The sequence below is a fragment of the Ambystoma mexicanum genome, chromosome 1p (assembly GCF_040938575.1).
Source record: "Ambystoma mexicanum isolate Mex_15411 chromosome 1p, UKY_AmexF1_1, whole genome shotgun sequence".
Classification (NCBI taxonomy): domain Eukaryota; kingdom Metazoa; phylum Chordata; class Amphibia; order Caudata; family Ambystomatidae; genus Ambystoma; species Ambystoma mexicanum.
The window spans coordinates 238,069,249-238,090,049 of NC_090921.1; the positions used below are offsets into that span (position 1 = coordinate 238,069,249).

Here is a 20,801-nt window from a genome sequence, read left to right on the forward strand (position 1 = left end):
CTTGAGATGGGTAGCTTGATTTGCTGAGGAAATGCGGGATGACAGATTCAACTCTGGAGTCAAACATAGCCCGGAACTATCGCCTTAAACTGAGTTTTAAGCCTGGTGCCGATAAAAAGAAAGAAATTAGCCTTAGATCGGGCAAGCCGTTTGACGGGGGAAAATGAGACCCCCTAGGCCAGCTAGGTGGTCGCTGGATGCTGTGCAGACATCAGCAGCTGTTCATTTCATGCCCTCACGTCTCCTCGTTAGTATAGTGGTCAGTATCCCCGCCTGTCACGCGGGAGACCGGGGTTCAATTCCCTGACGGGGAGGTTAAACCTTTTCTGGATTTTTTTTAGTTCTTGACAAATATTCTTGAAGATTAGGCTGAGTCAAGTAGGGAATGGGTGCCAAGAACTGACTCTTTAAGAAAAAAGCACCGGCAACGCTAGTCATCGTACAATATTTGTGCACAATTGCTTACATTAGGCGGCCGGTCCACTTTATTGAGTCCCCCTCAGCACCATTTAGTGCTCCTGTTGTCTGCGAAGTCCAAATTGTAACCCTGAATCAGTTCCTCTTCTGACCCTTTGTATCATGTTACATGACGAGTAATGATCACCTGTTAGCTTTATCCCTAATTATAACTCTCACTCTTTCCCTGCATCTAACCCTAGCTCTAATCCCATCATTAACCTCGGTCCGGGCACACGCGTGAACCCTTACTCTCATCTCAGCCTCTCCTGGTGATACATCACACCTGGGATCGTTTGCTCCCTGTGGGCTGTGGGAAATTTGCTACCAGCACGCCCTGGAAGTGGGGCTCATTCCGCTGCAACGGGAGGTCTTCCCAGGACGCGTCACAGCTCAACGCAAGAGCTCCTGGGTTTCGAAGGCTCTTGCAGCAAGCCTTCACAAAGCAGCAGGGAGCGCCGTTCCAGATGGGAAACTTGAGACTGGATGTCCAGAAAAGCAAGACGTCAGAAGCGAAACCTTTTTCCTGCAGGGTGTGGCATACCATCCGCTTGCTCATTGCGACAGAGGTGGCACTAATGAAGGAAGAGGTCAACGTTACGTTCTTCTTTAAAATGCAAGGCCAGGAAAAGTGGCAGCGGTGGAATTTGAACCCACGCCTCCGAAGAGACTGGAGCCTTAATCCAGCGCCTTAGACCGCTCGGCCACGCTACCTCCCTGCTAGTCGCCGAAAGCGGAACTTGACCCGTTGCCCGGCCCGCTTTAGTGCTTTGCCTTTTCTCCTTGGAAAGTCTGGAGACAGGCAGTGGAAGGGCAGGAAAACTGTCAGGTGCGCAGAGGAGGGGAGACCATGAGGCAAGGTGGGAGATGGGGGCAAGAAGTGAGAAAAAAACTAATCGCAAGCTAGGGCAGGATTCGGAAAGTGAAGCCGAAAAGGGGCTTAGCATGCAGCCCAGGGGTTTCTTTGACTGTCCTAAGCCCACAGGGACTTTGCCGTCCTCAGCTCATGAGACTTGAGATGGGTAGCTTGATTTGCTGAGGAAATGCGGGATGACAGATTCAACTCTGGAGTCAAACATAGCCCGGAACTATCGCCTTAAACTGAGTTTTAAGCCTGGTGCCGATAAAAAGAAAGAAATTAGCCTTAGATCGGGCAAGCCGTTTGACGGGGGAAAATGAGACCCCCTAGGCCAGCTAGGTGGTCGCTGGATGCTGTGCAGACATCAGCAGCTGTTCATTTCATGCCCTCACGTCTCCTCGTTAGTATAGTGGTCAGTATCCCCGCCTGTCACGTGGGAGACCGGGGTTCAATTCCCCGACGGGGAGGTTAAACCTTTTCTGGATTTTTTTTAGTTCTTGACAAATATTCTTGAAGATTAGGCTGAGTCAAGTAGGGAATGGGTGCCAAGAACTGACTCTTTAAGAAAAAAGCACCGGCAACGCTAGTCATCGTACAATATTTGTGCACAATTGCTTACATTAGGCGGCCGGTCCACTTTATTGAGTCCCCCTCAGCACCATTTAGTGCTCCTGTTGTCTGCGAAGTCCAAATTGTAACCCTGAATCAGTTCCTCTTCTGACCCTTTGTATCATGTTACATGACGAGTAATGATCACCTGTTAGCTTTATCCCTAATTATAACTCTCACTCTTTCCCTGCATCTAACCCTAGCTCTAATCCCATCATTAACCTCGGTCCGGGCACACGCGTGAACCCCTACTCTCATCTCAGCCTCTCCTGGTGATACATCACACCTGGGATCGTTTGCTCCCTGTGGGCTGTGGGAAATTTGCTACCAGCACGCCCTGGAAGTGGGGCTCATTCCGCTGCAACGGGAGGTCTTCCCAGGACGCGTCACAGCTCAACGCAAGAGCTCCTGGGTTTCGAAGGCTCTTGCAGCAAGCCTTCACAAAGCAGCAGGGAGCGCCGTTCCAGATGGGAAACTTGAGACTGGATGTCCAGAAAAGCAAGACGTCAGAAGCGAAACCTTTTTCCTGCAGGGTGTGGCATACCATCCGCTTGCTCATTGCGACAGAGGTGGCACTAATGAAGGAAGAGGTCAACGTTACGTTCTTCTTTAAAATGCAAGGCCAGGAAAAGTGGCAGCGGTGGGATTTGAACCCACGCCTCCGAAGAGACTGGAGCCTTAATCCAGCGCCTTAGACCGCTCGGCCACGCTACCTCCCTGCTAGTCGCCGAAAGCGGAACTTGACCCGTTGCCCGGCCCGCTTTAGTGCTTTGCCTTTTCTCCTTGGAAAGTCTGGAGACAGGCAGTGGAAGGGCAGGCAAACTGTCAGGTGCGCAGAGGAGGGGAGACCATGAGGCAAGGTGGGAGATGGGGGCAAGAAGTGAGAAAAAAACTAATCGCAAGCTAGGGCAGGATTCGGAAAGTGAAGCCGAAAAGGGGCTTAGCATGCAGCCCAGGGGTTTCTTTGACTGTCCTAAGCCCACAGGGACTTTGCCGTCCTCAGCTCATGAGACTTGAGATGGGTAGCTTGATTTGCTGAGGAAATGCGGGATGACAGATTCAACTCTGGAGTCAAACATAGCCCGGAACTATCGCCTTAAACTGAGTTTTAAGCCTGGTGCCGATAAAAAGAAAGAAATTAGCCTTAGATCGGGCAAGCCGTTTGACGGGGGAAAATGAGACCCCCCTAGGCCAGCTAGGTGGTCGCTGGATGCTGTGCAGACATCAGCAGCTGTTCATTTCATGCCCTCACGTCTCCTCGTTAGTATAGTGGTCAGTATCCCCGCCTGTCACGCGGGAGACCGGGGTTCAATTCCCCGACGGGGAGGTTAAACCGTTCCTGGATTTTTTTTAGTTCTTGACAAATATTCTTGAAGATTAGGCTGAGTCAAGTAGGGAATGGGTGCCAAGAACTGACTCTTTAAGAAAAAAGCACCGGCAACGCTAGTCATCGTACAATATTTGTGCACAATTGCTTACATTAGGCGGCCGGTCCACTTTATTGAGTCCCCCTCAGCACCATTTAGTGCTCCTGTTGTCTGCGAAGTCCAAATTGTAACCCTGAATCAGTTCCTCTTCTGACCCTTTGTATCATGTTACATGACGAGTAATGATCACCTGTTAGCTTTATCCCTAATTATAACTCTCACTCTTTCCCTGCATCTAACCCTAGCTCTAATCCCATCATTAAACTCGGTCCGGGCACACGCGTGAACCCCTACTCTCATCTCAGCCTCTCCTGGTGATACATCACACCTGGGATCGTTTGCTCCCTGTGGGCTGTGGGAAATTTGCTACCAGCACGCCCTGGAAGTGGGGCTCATTCCGCTGCAACGGGAGGTCTTCCCAGGACGCGTCACAGCTCAACGCAAGAGCTCCTGGGTTTCGAAGGCTCTTGCAGCAAGCCTTCACAAAGCAGCAGGGAGCGCCGTTCCAGATGGGAAACTTGAGACTGGATGTCCAGAAAAGCAAGACGTCAGAAGCGAAACCTTTTTCCTGCAGGGTGTGGCATACCATCCGCTTGCTCATTGCGACAGAGGTGGCACTAATGAAGGAAGAGGTCAACGTTACGTTCTTCTTTAAAATGCAAGGCCAGGAAAAGTGGCAGCGGTGGGATTTGAACCCACGCCTCCGAAGAGACTGGAGCCTTAATCCAGCGCCTTAGACCGCTCGGCCACGCTACCTCCCTGCTAGTCGCCGAAAGCGGAACTTGACCCGTTGCCCGGCCCGCTTTAGTGCTTTGCCTTTTCTCCTTGGAAAGTCTGGAGACAGGCAGTGGAAGGGCAGGCAAACTGTCAGGTGCGCAGAGGAGGGGAGACCATGAGGCAAGGTGGGAGATGGGGGCAAGAAGTGAGAAAAAAACTAATCGCAAGCTAGGGCAGGATTCGGAAAGTGAAGCCGAAAAGGGGCTTAGCATGCAGCCCAGGGGTTTCTTTGACTGTCCTAAGCCCACAGGGACTTTGCCGTCCTCAGCTCATGAGACTTGAGATGGGTAGCTTGATTTGCTGAGGAAATGCGGGATGACAGATTCAACTCTGGAGTCAAACATAGCCCGGAACTATCGCCTTAAACTGAGTTTTAAGCCTGGTGCCGATAAAAAGAAAGCAATTAGCCTTAGATCGGGCAAGCCGTTTGACGGGGGAAAATGAGACCCCCTAGGCCAGCTAGGTGGTCGCTGGATGCTGTGCAGACATCAGCAGCTGTTCATTTCATGCCCTCACGTCTCCTCGTTAGTATAGTGGTCAGTATCCCCGCCTGTCACGCGGGAGACCGGGGTTCAATTCCCCGACGGGGAGGTTAAACCTTTTCTGGATTTTTTTTAGTTCTTGACAAATATTCTTGAAGATTAGGCTGAGTCAAGTAGGGAATGGGTGCCAAGAACTGACTCTTTAAGAAAAAAGCACCGGCAACGCTAGTCATCGTACAATATTTGTGCACAATTGCTTACATTAGGCGGCCGGTCCACTTTATTGAGTCCCCCTCAGCACCATTTAGTGCTCCTGTTGTCTGCGAAGTCCAAATTGTAACCCTGAATCAGTTCCTCTTCTGACCCTTTGTATCATGTTACATGACGAGTAATGATCACCTGTTAGCTTTATCCCTAATTATAACTCTCACTCTTTCCCTGCATCTAACCCTAGCTCTAATCCCATCATTAACCTCGGTCCGGGCACACGCGTGAACCCTTACTCTCATCTCAGCCTCTCCTGGTGATACATCACACCTGGGATCGTTTGCTCCCTGTGGGCTGTGGGAAATTTGCTACCAGCACGCCCTGGAAGTGGGGCTCATTCCGCTGCAACGGGAGGTCTTCCCAGGACGCGTCACAGCTCAACGCAAGAGCTCCTGGGTTTCGAAGGCTCTTGCAGCAAGCCTTCACAAAGCAGCAGGGAGCGCCGTTCCAGATGGGAAACTTGAGACTGGATGTCCAGAAAAGCAAGACGTCAGAAGCGAAACCTTTTTCCTGCAGGGTGTGGCATACCATCCGCTTGCTCATTGCGACAGAGGTGGCACTAATGAAGGAAGAGGTCAACGTTACGTTCTTCTTTAAAATGCAAGGCCAGGAAAAGTGGCAGCGGTGGGATTTGAACCCACGCCTCCGAAGAGACTGGAGCCTTAATCCAGCGCCTTAGACCGCTCGGCCACGCTACCTCCCTGCTAGTCGCCGAAAGCGGAACTTGACCCGTTGCCCGGCCCGCTTTAGTGCTTTGCCTTTTCTCCTTGGAAAGTCTGGAGACAGGCAGTGGAAGGGCAGGCAAACTGTCAGGTGCGCAGAGGAGGGGAGACCATGAGGCAAGGTGGGAGATGGGGGCAAGAAGTAAGAAAAAAACTAATCGCAAGCTAGGGCAGGATTCGGAAAGTGAAGCCGAAAAGGGGCTTAGCATGCAGCCCAGGGGTTTCTTTGACTGTCCTAAGCCCACAGGGACTTTGCCGTCCTCAGCTCATGAGACTTGAGATGGGTAGCTTGATTTGCTGAGGAAATGCGGGATGACAGATTCAACTCTGGAGTCAAACATAGCCCGGAACTATCGCCTTAAACTGAGTTTTAAGCCTGGTGCCGATAAAAAGAAAGAAATTAGCCTTAGATCGGGCAAGCCGTTTGACGGGGGAAAATGAGACCCCCTAGGCCAGCTAGGTGGTCGCTGGATGCTGTGCAGACATCAGCAGCTGTTCATTTCATGCCCTCACGTCTCCTCGTTAGTATAGTGGTCAGTATCCCCGCCTGTCACGCGGGAGACCGGGCGGGGAGGTTAAACCTTTTCTGGATTTCTTTTAGTTCTTGACAAATATTCTTGAAGATTAGGCTGAGTCAAGTAGGGAATGGGTGCCAAGAACTGACTCTTTAAGAAAAAAGCACCGGCAACGCTAGTCATCGTACAATATTTGTGCACAATTGCTTACATTAGGCGGCCGGTCCACTTTATTGAGTCCCCCTCAGCACCATTTAGTGCTCCTGTTGTCTGCGAAGTCCAAATTGTAACCCTGAATCAGTTCCTCTTCTGACCCTTTGTATCATGTTACATGACGAGTAATGATCACCTGTTAGCTTTATCCCTAATTATAACTCTCACTCTTTCCCTGCATCTAACCCTAGCTCTAATCCCATCATTAACCTCGGTCCGGGCACACGCGTGAACCCTTACTCTCATCTCAGCCTCTCCTGGTGATACATCACACCTAGGATCGTTTGCTCCCTGTGGGCTGTGGGAAATTTGCTACCAGCACGCCCTGGAAGTGGGGCTCATTCCGCTGCAACGGGAGGTCTTCCCAGGACGCGTCACAGCTCAACGCAAGAGCTCCTGGGTTTCGAAGGCTCTTGCAGCAAGCCTTCACAAAGCAGCAGGGAGCGCCGTTCCAGATGGGAAACTTGAGACTGGATGTCCAGAAAAGCAAGACGTCAGAAGCGAAACCTTTTTCCTGCAGGGTGTGGCATACCATCCGCTTGCTCATTGCGACAGAGGTGGCACTAATGAAGGAAGAGGTCAACGTTACGTTCTTCTTTAAAATGCAAGGCCAGGAAAAGTGGCAGCGGTGGGATTTGAACCCACGCCTCCGAAGAGACTGGAGCCTTAATCCAGCGCCTTAGACCGCTCGGCCACGCTACCTCCCTGCTAGTCGCCGAAAGCGGAACTTGACCCGTTGCCCGGCCCGCTTTAGTGCTTTGCCTTTTCTCCTTGGAAAGTCTGGAGACAGGCAGTGGAAGGGCAGGCAAACTGTCAGGTGCGCAGAGGAGGGGAGACCATGAGGCAAGGTGGGAGATGGGGGCAAGAAGTGAGAAAAAAACTAATCGCAAGCTAGGGCAGGATTCGGAAAGTGAAGCCGAAAAGGGGCTTAGCATGCAGCCCAGGGGTTTCTTTGACTGTCCTAAGCCCACAGGGACTTTGCCGTCCTCAGCTCATGAGACTTGAGATGGGTAGCTTGATTTGCTGAGGAAATGCGGGATGACAGATTCAACTCTGGAGTCAAACATAGCCCGGAACTATCGCCTTAAACTGAGTTTTAAGCCTGGTGCCGATAAAAAGAAAGAAATTAGCCTTAGATCGGGCAAGCCGTTTGACGGGGGAAAATGAGACCCCCCTAGGCCAGCTAGGTGGTCGCTGGATGCTGTGCAGACATCAGCAGCTGTTCATTTCATGCCCTCACGTCTCCTCGTTAGTATAGTGGTCAGTATCCCCGCCTGTCACGCGGGAGACCGGGGTTCAATTCCGACGGGGAGGTTAAACCTTTTCTGGATTTTTTTTAGTTCTTGACAAATATTCTTGAAGATTAGGCTGAGTCAAGTAGGGAATGGGTGCCAAGAACTGACTCTTTAAGAAAAAAGCACCGGCAACGCTAGTCATCGTACAATATTTGTGCACAATTGCTTACATTAGGCGGCCGGTCCACTTTATTGAGTCCCCCTCAGCACCATTTAGTGCTCCTGTTGTCTGCGAAGTCCAAATTGTAACCCTGAATCAGTTCCTCTTCTGACCCTTTGTATCATGTTACATGACGAGTAATGATCACCTGTTAGCTTTATCCCTAATTATAACTCTCACTCTTTCCCTGCATCTAACCCTAGCTCTAATCCCATCATTAACCTCGGTCCGGGCACACGCGTGAACCCCTACTCTCATCTCAGCCTCTCCTGGTGATACATCACACCTGGGATCGTTTGCTCCCTGTGGGCTGTGGGAAATTTGCTACCAGCACGCCCTGGAAGTGGGGCTCATTCCGCTGCAACGGGAGGTCTTCCCAGGACGCGTCACAGCTCAACGCAAGAGCTCCTGGGTTTCGAAGGCTCTTGCAGCAAGCCTTCACAAAGCAGCAGGGAGCGCCGTTCCAGATGGGAAACTTGAGACTGGATGTCCAGAAAAGCAAGACGTCAGAAGCGAAACCTTTTTCCTGCAGGGTGTGGCATACCATCCGCTTGCTCATTGCGACAGAGGTGGCACTAATGAAGGAAGAGGTCAACGTTACGTTCTTCTTTAAAATGCAAGGCCAGGAAAAGTGGCAGCGGTGGGATTTGAACCCACGCCTCCGAAGAGACTGGAGCCTTAATCCAGCGCCTTAGACCGCTCGGCCACGCTACCTCCCTGCTAGTCGCCGAAAGCGGAACTTGACCCGTTGCTCGGCCCGCTTTAGTGCTTTGCCTTTTCTCCTTGGAAAGTCTGGAGACAGGCAGTGGAAGGGCAGGCAAACTGTCAGGTGCGCAGAGGAGGGGAGACCATGAGGCAAGGTGGGAGATGGGGGCAAGAAGTAAGAAAAAAACTAATCGCAAGCTAGGGCAGGATTCGGAAAGTGAAGCCGAAAAGGGGCTTAACATGCAGCCCAGGGGTTTCTTTGACTGTCCTAAGCCCACAGGGACTTTGCCGTCCTCAGCTCATGAGACTTGAGATGGGTAGCTTGATTTGCTGAGGAAATGCGGGATGACAGATTCAACTCTGGAGTCAAACATAGCCCGGAACTATCGCCTTAAACTGAGTTTTAAGCCTGGTGCCGATAAAAAGAAAGAAATTAGCCTTAGATCGGGCAAGCCGTTTGACGGGGGAAAATGAGACCCCCTAGGCCAGCTAGGTGGTCGCTGGATGCTGTGCAGACATCAGCAGCTGTTCATTTCATGCCCTCACGTCTCCTCGTTAGTATAGTGGTCAGTATCCCCGCCTGTCACGCGGGAGACCGGGGTTCAATTCCCCGACGGGGAGGTTAAACCTTTTCTGGATTTTTTTTAGTTCTTGACAAATATTCTTGAAGATTAGGCTGAGTCAAGTAGGGAATGGGTGCCAAGAACTGACTCTTTAAGAAAAAAGCACCGGCAACGCTAGTCATCGTACAATATTTGTGCACAATTGCTTACATTAGGCGGCCGGTCCACTTTATTGAGTCCCCCTCAGCACCATTTAGTGCTCCTGTTGTCTGCGAAGTCCAAATTGTAACCCTGAATCAGTTCCTCTTCTGACCCTTTGTATCATGTTACATGACGAGTAATGATCACCTGTTAGCTTTATCCCTAATTATAACTCTCACTCTTTCCCTGCATCTAACCCTAGCTCTAATCCCATCATTAACCTCGGTCCGGGCACACGCGTGAACCCTTACTCTCATCTCAGCCTCTCCTGGTGATACATCACACCTGGGATCGTTTGCTCCCTGTGGGCTGTGGGAAATTTGCTACCAGCACGCCCTGGAAGTGGGGCTCATTCCGCTGCAACGGGAGGTCTTCCCAGGACGCGTCACAGCTCAACGCAAGAGCTCCTGGGTTTCGAAGGCTCTTGCAGCAAGCCTTCACAAAGCAGCAGGGAGCGCCGTTCCAGATGGGAAACTTGAGACTGGATGTCCAGAAAAGCAAGACGTCAGAAGCGAAACCTTTTTCCTGCAGGGTGTGGCATACCATCCGCTTGCTCATTGCGACAGAGGTGGCACTAATGAAGGAAGAGGTCAACGTTACGTTCTTCTTTAAAATGCAAGGCCAGGAAAAGTGGCAGCGGTGGGATTTGAACCCACGCCTCCGAAGAGACTGGAGCCTTAATCCAGCGCCTTAGACCGCTCGGCCACGCTACCTCCCTGCTAGTCGCCGAAAGCGGAACTTGACCCGTTGCCCGGCCCGCTTTAGTGCTTTGCCTTTTCTCCTTGGAAAGTCTGGAGACAGGCAGTGGAAGGGCAGGCAAACTGTCAGGTGCGCAGAGGAGGGGAGACCATGAGGCAAGGTGGGAGATGGGGGCAAGAAGTAAGAAAAAAACTAATCGCAAGCTAGGGCAGGATTCGGAAAGTGAAGCCGAAAAGGGGCTTAGCATGCAGCCCAGGGGTTTCTTTGACTGTCCTAAGCCCACAGGGACTTTGCCGTCCTCAGCTCATGAGACTTGAGATGGGTAGCTTGATTTGCTGAGGAAATGCGGGATGACAGATTCAACTCTGGAGTCAAACATAGCCCGGAACTATCGCCTTAAACTGAGTTTTAAGCCTGGTGCCGATAAAAAGAAAGAAATTAGCCTTAGATCGGGCAAGCCGTTTGACGGGGGAAAATGAGACCCCCTAGGCCAGCTAGGTGGTCGCTGGATGCTGTGCAGACATCAGCAGCTGTTCATTTCATGCCATCACGTCTCCTCGTTAGTATAGTGGTCAGTATCCCCGCCTGTCACGCGGGAGACCGGGGTTCAATTCCCCGACGGGGAGGTTAAACCTTTTCTGGATTTTTTTTAGTTCTTGACAAATATTCTTGAAGATTAGGCTGAGTCAAGTAGGGAATGGGTGCCAAGAACTGACTCTTTAAGAAAAAAGCACCGGCAACGCTAGTCATCGTACAATATTTGTGCACAATTGCTTACATTAGGCGGCCGGTCCACTTTATTGAGTCCCCCTCAGCACCATTTAGTGCTCCTGTTGTCTGCGAAGTCCAAATTGTAACCCTGAATCAGTTCCTCTTCTGACCCTTTGTATCATGTTACATGACGAGTAATGATCACCTGTTAGCTTTATCCCTAATTATAACTCTCACTCTTTCCCTGCATCTAACCCTAGCTCTAATCCCATCATTAACCTCGGTCCGGGCACACGCGTGAACCCTTACTCTCATCTCAGCCTCTCCTGGTGATACATCACACCTGGGATCGTTTGCTCCCTGTGGGCTGTGGGAAATTTGCTACCAGCACGCCCTGGAAGTGGGGCTCATTCCGCTGCAACGGGAGGTCTTCCCAGGACGCGTCACAGCTCAACGCAAGAGCTCCTGGGTTTCGAAGGCTCTTGCAGCAAGCCTTCACAAAGCAGCAGGGAGCGCCGTTCCAGATGGGAAACTTGAGACTGGATGTCCAGAAAAGCAAGACGTCAGAAGCGAAACCTTTTTCCTGCAGGGTGTGGCATACCATCCGCTTGCTCATTGCGACAGAGGTGGCACTAATGAAGGAAGAGGTCAACGTTACGTTCTTCTTTAAAATGCAAGGCCAGGAAAAGTGGCAGCGGTGGGATTTGAACCCACGCCTCCGAAGAGACTGGAGCCTTAATCCAGCGCCTTAGACCGCTCGGCCACGCTACCTCCCTGCTAGTCGCCGAAAGCGGAACTTGACCCGTTGCCCGGCCCGCTTTAGTGCTTTGCCTTTTCTCCTTGGAAAGTCTGGAGACAGGCAGTGGAAGGGCAGGCAAACTGTCAGGTGCGCAGAGGAGGGGAGACCATGAGGCAAGGTGGGAGATGGGGGCAAGAAGTAAGAAAAAAACTAATCGCAAGCTAGGGCAGGATTCGGAAAGTGAAGCCGAAAAGGGGCTTAGCATGCAGCCCAGGGGTTTCTTTGACTGTCCTAAGCCCACAGGGACTTTGCCGTCCTCAGCTCATGAGACTTGAGATGGGTAGCTTGATTTGCTGAGGAAATGCGGGATGACAGATTCAACTCTGGAGTCAAACATAGCCCGGAACTATCGCCTTAAACTGAGTTTTAAGCCTGGTGCCGATAAAAAGAAAGAAATTAGCCTTAGATCGGGCAAGCCGTTTGACGGGGGAAAATGAGACCCCCTAGGCCAGCTAGGTGGTCGCTGGATGCTGTGCAGACATCAGCAGCTGTTCATTTCATGCCATCACGTCTCCTCGTTAGTATAGTGGTCAGTATCCCCGCCTGTCACGCGGGAGACCGGGGTTCAATTCCCCGACGGGGAGGTTAAACCTTTTCTGGATTTTTTTTAGTTCTTGACAAATATTCTTGAAGATTAGGCTGAGTCAAGTAGGGAATGGGTGCCAAGAACTGACTCTTTAAGAAAAAAGCACCGGCAACGCTAGTCATCGTACAATATTTGTGCACAATTGCTTACATTAGGCGGCCGGTCCACTTTATTGAGTCCCCCTCAGCACCATTTAGTGCTCCTGTTGTCTGCGAAGTCCAAATTGTAACCCTGAATCAGTTCCTCTTCTGACCCTTTGTATCATGTTACATGACGAGTAATGATCACCTGTTAGCTTTATCCCTAATTATAACTCTCACTCTTTCCCTGCATCTAACCCTAGCTCTAATCCCATCATTAACCTCGGTCCGGGCACACGCGTGAACCCTTACTCTCATCTCAGCCTCTCCTGGTGATACATCACACCTGGGATCGTTTGCTCCCTGTGGGCTGTGGGAAATTTGCTACCAGCACGCCCTGGAAGTGGGGCTCATTCCGCTGCAACGGGAGGTCTTCCCAGGACGCGTCACAGCTCAACGCAAGAGCTCCTGGGTTTCGAAGGCTCTTGCAGCAAGCCTTCACAAAGCAGCAGGGAGCGCCGTTCCAGATGGGAAACTTGAGACTGGATGTCCAGAAAAGCAAGACGTCAGAAGCGAAACCTTTTTCCTGCAGGGTGTGGCATACCATCCGCTTGCTCATTGCGACAGAGGTGGCACTAATGAAGGAAGAGGTCAACGTTACGTTCTTCTTTAAAATGCAAGGCCAGGAAAAGTGGCAGCGGTGGGATTTGAACCCACGCCTCCGAAGAGACTGGAGCCTTAATCCAGCGCCTTAGACCGCTCGGCCACGCTACCTCCCTGCTAGTCGCCGAAAGCGGAACTTGACCCGTTGCCCGGCCCGCTTTAGTGCTTTGCCTTTTCTCCTTGGAAAGTCTGGAGACAGGCAGTGGAAGGGCAGGCAAACTGTCAGGTGCGCAGAGGAGGGGAGACCATGAGGCAAGGTGGGAGATGGGGGCAAGAAGTGAGAAAAAAACTAATCGCAAGCTAGGGCAGGATTCGGAAAGTGAAGCCGAAAAGGGGCTTAGCATGCAGCCCAGGGGTTTCTTTGACTGTCCTAAGCCCACAGGGACTTTGCCGTCCTCAGCTCATGAGACTTGAGATGGGTAGCTTGATTTGCTGAGGAAATGCGGGATGACAGATTCAACTCTGGAGTCAAACATAGCCCGGAACTATCGCCTTAAACTGAGTTTTAAGCCTGGTGCCGATAAAAAGAAAGAAATTAGCCTTAGATCGGGCAAGCCGTTTGACGGGGGAAAATGAGACCCCCCTAGGCCAGCTAGGTGGTCGCTGGATGCTGTGCAGACATCAGCAGCTGTTCATTTCATGCCCTCACGTCTCCTCGTTAGTATAGTGGTCAGTATCCCCGCCTGTCACGCGGGAGACCGGGGTTCAATTCCCCGACGGGGAGGTTAAACCTTTTCTGGATTTTTTTTAGTTCTTGACAAATATTCTTGAAGATTAGGCTGAGTCAAGTAGGGAATGGGTGCCAAGAACTGACTCTTTAAGAAAAAAGCACCGGCAACGCTAGTCATCGTACAATATTTGTGCACAATTGCTTACATTAGGCGGCCGGTCCACTTTATTGAGTCCCCCTCAGCACCATTTAGTGCTCCTGTTGTCTGCGAAGTCCAAATTGTAACCCTGAATCAGTTCCTCTTCTGACCCTTTGTATCATGTTACATGACGAGTAATGATCACCTGTTAGCTTTATCCCTAATTATAACTCTCACTCTTTCCCTGCATCTAACCCTAGCTCTAATCCCATCATTAACCTCGGTCCGGGCACACGCGTGAACCCCTACTCTCATCTCAGCCTCTCCTGGTGATACATCACACCTGGGATCGTTTGCTCCCTGTGGGCTGTGGGAAATTTGCTACCAGCACGCCCTGGAAGTGGGGCTCATTCCGCTGCAACGGGAGGTCTTCCCAGGACGCGTCACAGCTCAACGCAAGAGCTCCTGGGTTTCGAAGGCTCTTGCAGCAAGCCTTCACAAAGCAGCAGGGAGCGCCGTTCCAGATGGGAAACTTGAGACTGGATGTCCAGAAAAGCAAGACGTCAGAAGTGAAACCTTTTTCCTGCAGGGTGTGGCATACCATCCGCTTGCTCATTGCGACAGAGGTGGCACTAATGAAGGAAGAGGTCAACGTTACGTTCTTCTTTAAAATGCAAGGCCAGGAAAAGTGGCAGCGGTGGGATTTGAACCCACGCCTCCGAAGAGACTGGAGCCTTAATCCAGCGCCTTAGACCGCTCGGCCACGCTACCTCCCTGCTAGTCGCCGAAAGCGGAACTTGACCCGTTGCCCGGCCCGCTTTAGTGCTTTGCCTTTTCTCCTTGGAAAGTCTGGAGACAGGCAGTGGAAGGGCAGGCAAACTGTCAGGTGCGCAGAGGAGGGGAGACCATGAGGCAAGGTGGGAGATGGGGGCAAGAAGTAAGAAAAAAACTAATCGCAAGCTAGGGCAGGATTCGGAAAGTGAAGCCGAAAAGGGGCTTAGCATGCAGCCCAGGGGTTTCTTTGACTGTCCTAAGCCCACAGGGACTTTGCCGTCCTCAGCTCATGAGACTTGAGATGGGTAGCTTGATTTGCTGAGGAAATGCGGGATGACAGATTCAACTCTGGAGTCAAACATAGCCCGGAACTATCGCCTTAAACTGAGTTTTAAGCCTGGTGCCGATAAAAAGAAAGAAATTAGCCTTAGATCGGGCAAGCCGTTTGACGGGGGAAAATGAGACCCCCTAGGCCAGCTAGGTGGTCGCTGGATGCTGTGCAGACATCAGCAGCTGTTCATTTCATGCCCTCACGTCTCCTCGTTAGTAAAGTGGTCAGTATCCCCGCCTGTCACGCGGGAGACCGGGGTTCAATTCCCCGACGGGGAGGTTAAACCTTTTCTGGATTTTTTTTAGTTCTTGACAAATATTCTTGAAGATTAGGCTGAGTCAAGTAGGGAATGGGTGCCAAGAACTGACTCTTTAAGAAAAAAGCACCGGCAACGCTAGTCATCGTACAATATTTGTGCACAATTGCTTACATTAGGCGGCCGGTCCACTTTATTGAGTCCCCCTCAGCACCATTTAGTGCTCCTGTTGTCTGCGAAGTCCAAATTGTAACCCTGAATCAGTTCCTCTTCTGACCCTTTGTATCATGTTACATGACGAGTAATGATCACCTGTTAGCTTTATCCCTAATTATAACTCTCACTCTTTCCCTGCATCTAACCCTAGCTCTAATCCCATCATTAACCTCGGTCCGGGCACACGCGTGAACCCTTACTCTCATCTCAGCCTCTCCTGGTGATACATCACACCTGGGATCGTTTGCTCCCTGTGGGCTGTGGGAAATTTGCTACCAGCACGCCCTGGAAGTGGGGCTCATTCCGCTGCAACGGGAGGTCTTCCCAGGACGCGTCACAGCTCAACGCAAGAGCTCCTGGGTTTCGAAGGCTCTTGCAGCAAGCCTTCACAAAGCAGCAGGGAGCGCCGTTCCAGATGGGAAACTTGAGACTGGATGTCCAGAAAAGCAAGACGTCAGAAGCGAAACCTTTTTCCTGCAGGGTGTGGCATACCATCCGCTTGCTCATTGCGACAGAGGTGGCACTAATGAAGGAAGAGGTCAACGTTACGTTCTTCTTTAAAATGCAAGGCCAGGAAAAGTGGCAGCGGTGGGATTTGAACCCACGCCTCCGAAGAGACTGGAGCCTTAATCCAGCGCCTTAGACCGCTCGGCCACGCTACCTCCCTGCTAGTCGCCGAAAGCGGAACTTGACCCGTTGCCCGGCCCGCTTTAGTGCTTTGCCTTTTCTCCTTGGAAAGTCTGGAGACAGGCAGTGGAAGGGCAGGCAAACTGTCAGGTGCGCAGAGGAGGGGAGACCATGAGGCAAGGTGGGAGATGGGGGCAAGAAGTGAGAAAAAAACTAATCGCAAGCTAGGGCAGGATTCGGAAAGTGAAGCCGAAAAGGGGCTTAGCATGCAGCCCAGGGGTTTCTTTGACTGTCCTAAGCCCACAGGGACTTTGCCGTCCTCAGCTCATGAGACTTGAGATGGGTAGCTTGATTTGCTGAGGAAATGCGGGATGACAGATTCAACTCTGGAGTCAAACATAGCCCGGAACTATCGCCTTAAACTGAGTTTTAAGCCTGGTGCCGATAAAAAGAAAGAAATTAGCCTTAGATCGGGCAAGCCGTTTGACGGGGGAAAATGAGACCCCCTAGGCCAGCTAGGTGGTCGCTGGATGCTGTGCAGACATCAGCAGCTGTTCATTTCATGCCATCACGTCTCCTCGTTAGTATAGTGGTCAGTATCCCCGCCTGTCACGCGGGAGACCGCCTGTCACGCGGGAGACCGGGGTTCAATTCCCCGACGGGGAGGTTAAACCTTTTCTGGATTTTTTTTAGTTCTTGACAAATATTCTTGAAGATTAGGCTGAGTCAAGTAGGGAATGGGTGCCAAGAACTGACTCTTTAAGAAAAAAGCACCGGCAACGCTAGTCATCGTACAATATTTGTGCACAATTGCTTACATTAGGCGGCCGGTCCACTTTATTGAGTCCCCCTCAGCACCATTTAGTGCTCCTGTTGTCTGCGAAGTCCAAATTGTAACCCTGAATCAGTTCCTCTTCTGACCCTTTGTATCATGTTACATGACGAGTAATGATCACCTGTTAGCTTTATCCCTAATTATAACTCTCACTCTTTCCCTGCATCTAACCCTAGCTCTAATCCCATCATTAACCTCGGTCCGGGCACACGCGTGAACCCTTACTCTCATCTCAGCCTCTCCTGGTGATACATCACACCTGGGATCGTTTGCTCCCTGTGGGCTGTGGGAAATTTGCTACCAGCACGCCCTGGAAGTGGGGCTCATTCCGCTGCAACGGGAGGTCTTCCCAGGACGCGTCACAGCTCAACGCAAGAGCTCCTGGGTTTCGAAGGCTCTTGCAGCAAGCCTTCACAAAGCAGCAGGGAGCGCCGTTCCAGATGGGAAACTTGAGACTGGATGTCCAGAAAATCAAGACGTCAGAAGCGAAACCTTTTTCCTGCAGGGTGTGGCATACCATCCGCTTGCTCATTGCGACAGAGGTGGCACTAATGAAGGAAGAGGTCAACGTTACGTTCTTCTTTAAAATGCAAGGCCAGGAAAAGTGGCAGCGGTGGGATTTGAACCCACGCCTCCGAAGAGACTGGAGCCTTAATCCAGCGCCTTAGACCGCTCGGCCACGCTACCTCCCTGCTAGTCGCCGAAAGCGGAACTTGACCCGTTGCCCGGCCCGCTTTAGTGCTTTGCCTTTTCTCCTTGGAAAGTCTGGAGACAGGCAGTGGAAGGGCAGGCAAACTGTCAGGTGCGCAGAGGAGGGGAGACCATGAGGCAAGGTGGGAGATGGGGGCAAGAAGTAAGAAAAAAACTAATCGCAAGCTAGGGCAGGATTCGGAAAGTGAAGCCGAAAAGGGGCTTAGCATGCAGCCCAGGGGTTTCTTTGACTGTCCTAAGCCCACAGGGACTTTGCCGTCCTCAGCTCATGAGACTTGAGATGGGTAGCTTGATTTGCTGAGGAAATGCGGGATGACAGATTCAACTCTGGAGTCAAACATAGCCCGGAACTATCGCCTTAAACTGAGTTTTAAGCCTGGTGCCGATAAAAAGAAAGAAATTAGCCTTAGATCGGGCAAGCCGTTTGACGGGGGAAAATGAGACCCCCTAGGCCAGCTAGGTGGTCGCTGGATGCTGTGCAGACATCAGCAGCTGTTCATTTCATGCCCTCACGTCTCCTCGTTAGTAAAGTGGTCAGTATCCCCGCCTGTCACGCGGGAGACCGGGGTTCAATTCCCCGACGGGGAGGTTAAACCTTTTCTGGATTTTTTTTAGTTCTTGACAAATATTCTTGAAGATTAGGCTGAGTCAAGTAGGGAATGGGTGCCAAGAACTGACTCTTTAAGAAAAAAGCACCGGCAACGCTAGTCATCGTACAATATTTGTGCACAATTGCTTACATTAGGCGGCCGGTCCACTTTATTGAGTCCCCCTCAGCACCATTTAGTGCTCCTGTTGTCTGCGAAGTCCAAATTGTAACCCTGAATCAGTTCCTCTTCTGACCCTTTGTATCATGTTACATGACGAGTAATGATCACCTGTTAGCTTTATCCCTAATTATAACTCTCACTCTTTCCCTGCATCTAACCCTAGCTCTAATCCCATCATTAACCTCGGTCCGGGCACACGCGTGAACCCTTACTCTCATCTCAGCCTCTCCTGGTGATACATCACACCTGGGATCGTTTGCTCCCTGTGGGCTGTGGGAAATTTGCTACCAGCACGCCCTGGAAGTGGGGCTCATTCCGCTGCAACGGGAGGTCTTCCCAGGACGCGTCACAGCTCAACGCAAGAGCTCCTGGGTTTCGAAGGCTCTTGCAGCAAGCCTTCACAAAGCAGCAGGGAGCGCCGTTCCAGATGGGAAACTTGAGACTGGATGTCCAGAAAAGCAAGACGTCAGAAGCGAAACCTTTTTCCTGCAGGGTGTGGCATACCATCCGCTTGCTCATTGCGACAGAGGTGGCACTAATGAAGGAAGAGGTCAACGTTACGTTCTTCTTTAAAATGCAAGGCCAGGAAAAGTGGCAGCGGTGGGATTTGAACCCACGCCTCCGAAGAGACTGGAGCCTTAATCCAGCGCCTTAGACCGCTCGGCCACGCTACCTCCCTGCTAGTCGCCGAAAGCGGAACTTGACCCGTTGCCCGGCCCGCTTTAGTGCTTTGCCTTTTCTCCTTGGAAAGTCTGGAGACAGGCAGTGGAAGGGCAGGCAAACTGTCAGGTGCGCAGAGGAGGGGAGACCATGAGGCAAGGTGGGAGATGGGGGCAAGAAGTGAGAAAAAAACTAATCGCAAGCTAGGGCAGGATTCGGAAAGTGAAGCCGAAAAGGGGCTTAGCATGCAGCCCAGGGGTTTCTTTGACTGTCCTAAGCCCACAGGGACTTTGCCGTCCTCAGCTCATGAGACTTGAGATGGGTAGCTTGATTTGCTGAGGAAATGCGGGATGACAGATTCAACTCTGGAGTCAAACATAGCCCGGAACTATCGCCTTAAACTGAGTTTTAAGCCTGGTGCCGATAAAAAGAAAGAAATTAGCCTTAGATCGGGCAAGCCGTTTGACGGGGGAAAATGAGACCCCCTAGGCCAGCTAGGTGGTCGCTGGATGCTGTGCAGACATCAGCAGCTGTTCATTTCATGCCCTCACGTCTCCTCGTTAGTGTAGTGGTCAGTATCCCCGCCTGTCACGCGGGAGACCGGGGTTCAATTCCCCGACGGGGAGGTTAAACCTTTTCTGGATTTTTTTTAGTTCTTGACAAATATTCTTGAAGATTAGGCTGAGTCAAGTAGGGAATGGGTGCCAAGAACTGACTCTTTAAGAAAAAAGCACCGGCAACGCTAGTCATCGTACAATATTTGTGCACAATTGCTTACATTAGGCGGCCGGTCCACTTTATTGAGTCCCCCTCAGCACCATTTAGTGCTCCTGTTGTCTGCGAAGTCCAAATTGTAACCCTGAATCAGTTCCTCTTCTGACCCTTTGTATCATGTTACATGACGAGTAATGATCACCTGTTAGCTTTATCCCTAATTATAACTCTCACTCTTTCCCTGCATCTAACCCTAGCTCTAATCCCATCATTAACCTCGGTCCGGGCACACGCGTGAACCCTTACTCTCATCTCAGCCTCTCCTGGTGATACATCACACCTGGGATCGTTTGCTCCCTGTGGGCTGTGGGAAATTTGCTACCAGCACGCCCTGGAAGTGGGGCTCATTCCGCTGCAACGGGAGGTCTTCCCAGGACGCGTCACAGCTCAACGCAAGAGCTCCTGGGTTTCGAAGGCTCTTGCAGCAAGCCTTCACAAAGCAGCAGGGAGCGCCGTTCCAGATGGGAAACTTGAGACTGGATGTCCAGAAAAGCAAGACGTCAGAAGCGAAACCTTTTTCCTGCAGGGTGTGGCATACCATCCGCTTGCTCATTGCGACAGAGGTGGCACTAATGAAGGAAGAGGTCAACGTTACGTTCTTCTTTAAAATGCAAGGCCAGGAAAAGTGGCAGCGGTGGGATTTGAACCCACGCCTCCGAAGAGACTGGAGCCTTAATCCAGCGCCTTAGACCGCTCGGCCACGCTACCTCCCTGCTAGTCGCCGAAAGCGGAACTTGACCCGTTGCCCGGCCCGCTTTAGTGCTTTGCCTTTTCTCCTTGGAAAGTCTGGAGACAGGCAGTGGAAGGGCAGGCAAACTGTCAGGTGCGCAGAGGAGGGGAGACCATGAGGCAAGGTGGGAGATGGGGGCAAGAAGTGAGAAAAAAACTAATCGCAAGCTAGGGCAGGATTCGGAAAGTGAAGCCGAAAAGGGGCTTAGCATGCAGCCCAGGGGTTTCTTTGACTGTCCTAAGCCCACAGGGACTTTGCCGTCCTCAGCTCATGAGACTTGAGATGGGTAGCTTGATTTGCTGAGGAAATGCGGGATGACAGATTCAACTCTGGAGTCAAACATAGCCCGGAACTATCGCCTTAAACTGAGTTTTAAGCCTGGTGCCGATAAAAAGAAAGAAATTAGCCTTAGATCGGGCAAGCCGTTTGACGGGGGAAAATGAGACCCCCCTAGGCCAGCTAGGTGGTCGCTGGATGCTGTGCAGACATCAGCAGCTGTTCATTTCATGCCCTCACGTC

The 20,801-nt window shown here is 51.4% G+C and overlaps 6 non-coding genes across 6 annotated transcripts; all 6 read left to right on the top strand.

Annotated features, from left to right (window-relative positions):
• Positions 1-3,179: 3,179 nt before the first annotated feature.
• Positions 3,180-3,251, top strand: TRNAD-GUC (transfer RNA aspartic acid (anticodon GUC)). The gene has a single exon. It is a non-coding gene; the product is annotated as a tRNA-Asp (tRNA).
• A 1,396-nt stretch (positions 3,252-4,647) lies between these two features.
• On the top strand, positions 4,648-4,719 carry TRNAD-GUC (transfer RNA aspartic acid (anticodon GUC)). Its single transcript has one exon. It is a non-coding gene; the product is annotated as a tRNA-Asp (tRNA).
• Positions 4,720-9,036: 4,317 nt separating this feature from the next.
• On the top strand, positions 9,037-9,108 carry TRNAD-GUC (transfer RNA aspartic acid (anticodon GUC)). Its single transcript has one exon. It is a non-coding gene; the product is annotated as a tRNA-Asp (tRNA).
• A 1,396-nt stretch (positions 9,109-10,504) lies between these two features.
• TRNAD-GUC (transfer RNA aspartic acid (anticodon GUC)) lies at positions 10,505-10,576 on the top strand. The gene has a single exon. It is a non-coding gene; the product is annotated as a tRNA-Asp (tRNA).
• A 1,396-nt stretch (positions 10,577-11,972) lies between these two features.
• Positions 11,973-12,044, top strand: TRNAD-GUC (transfer RNA aspartic acid (anticodon GUC)). Its single transcript has one exon. It is a non-coding gene; the product is annotated as a tRNA-Asp (tRNA).
• A 1,397-nt stretch (positions 12,045-13,441) lies between these two features.
• TRNAD-GUC (transfer RNA aspartic acid (anticodon GUC)) lies at positions 13,442-13,513 on the top strand. Its single transcript has one exon. It is a non-coding gene; the product is annotated as a tRNA-Asp (tRNA).
• Positions 13,514-20,801: the final 7,288 nt, after the last annotated feature.